The sequence below is a fragment of the Nematolebias whitei genome, chromosome 14 (assembly GCF_014905685.2).
Source record: "Nematolebias whitei isolate Nwh7 chromosome 14, NemWhi1, whole genome shotgun sequence".
NCBI lineage: Eukaryota > Metazoa > Chordata > Actinopteri > Cyprinodontiformes > Rivulidae > Nematolebias > Nematolebias whitei.
Genome location: NC_056511.1, coordinates 11006024 through 11007482, shown reverse-complemented (window position 1 = coordinate 11007482; position 1459 = coordinate 11006024). Strand labels below are relative to the sequence as shown.

The 1459-nt window shown below is 41.9% G+C and overlaps 1 protein-coding gene across 1 annotated transcript in view; it reads left to right on the top strand.

The window, feature by feature from the left end:
• Nucleotides 1–1459, top strand: part of ube2b (ubiquitin-conjugating enzyme E2B (RAD6 homolog)) — a 15586-nt gene that overhangs the window by 9978 nt on the left and 4149 nt on the right. The window lies entirely within an intron of this gene.

The window sequence follows — 1459 nt, the reverse complement described above, 5'->3', positions numbered from 1 at the left end:
GGGGGGGGGTTATTTTGACACCTGCATATCTTAAAATAAAATGGGGATGAGGCAATGATGATTGGCAATTACTGTATTTTTCGCTATACACGTCGTACCGCCGTATTTCTAATAAAGTTGGGAAAAAACACAAGTTGCTTCACCGTATACGTCTCATCTATTATGCATCACCGCTGACACGTCGCGTTTGTTATGAGTCACTGCTGATGCCCACCCGGAAACGTGGGCCGGTGTTGTGCCAAAAATCGATTGGCTGCCAAATGGTGGGAGTGTGCACAGGAGGGCATCAACAAGAATTTCAGATTAATACTTTAAAAACAATTGTTTGCTTGACATTATAGCAAAGGTGTCTCAGATTAACGTTTCCTTAATTTTATTTACAAACCGGATTCCAAAAAAGTTGGAACACTAAACAAATTGTGAATAAAAACTGAATGCAATGATGTGGAGATGGCAAATGTCAATATTTTATTTGTAATATAACATAGATGACAGATCAAAAGTTTAATCTGAGTAAATGTAACATTTTAAAGGAAAAATATGTTGATTCAAAATTTCAGTGTCAACAAATCCCAAAAAAGTTGGGACAAGTAGCAATAAGTGGCTGGAAAAAGGAAATTGAGCATGTAACGAACAGCTGGAAGACCAATTAACACTAATTAGGTCAATTGACAACATGTTTGGGTATATAAAGAGCTTCTCAGAGTGTCAGTGTCTCTCAGAAGCCAAGATGGTAAGAGGATCACCAATTCCAACATTGTTGCGCAGAAAGATAGTGCAGCAATACCAGAATGGTGTTACCCAGCGTAAAATAGCAAAGACTTTTGAGTTATCATCATCAACCGTGCGTAACATCATCAAAAGATTCAGAGAATCTGGAACAATCTCTGTGCGTAAAGGTCAAGGCCGTAAAACTCTACTGGATGCTCGTGATCTCCGGGCCCTTAAACGTCACTGCACCTCAAACAGGAATGCCACTGTCAAGGAAATAACAGAATGGGCTCAGGAATACTTCCAGAAAGCATTGTCAGTGAACACAATCCACCGTGCCATCTGCCGTTGCCAGCTGAAACTCTACAGTGCAAAGAGGAAGCCATTTCTAAGCAAGCTCCATAAGCTCAGACGTTTGCACTGGGCCAGGGGTCATTTAAAATGGAGTGTGGCAAAATGAAAGACTGTTCTGTGGTCAGACGAGTCACGATTTGAAGTTCTTTATGGAACACTGGGACGCCATGTCATCCGGACCAGAGAGGACAAGGATAGCCCAAGTTGTTATCAACGCTCCGTTCAGAAGCCTGCATCACTGATGGTATGGGGTTGCATGAGCGCTTGTGGCATGGGCAGCTTGCATGTCTGGAAAGGCACCATTAATGCAGAGAACTATGTTCAGGTTCTAGAACAACATATGCTCCCATCTAGACATCATCTCTTTCAGGGAAGACCCTGCATTTTTCAACAC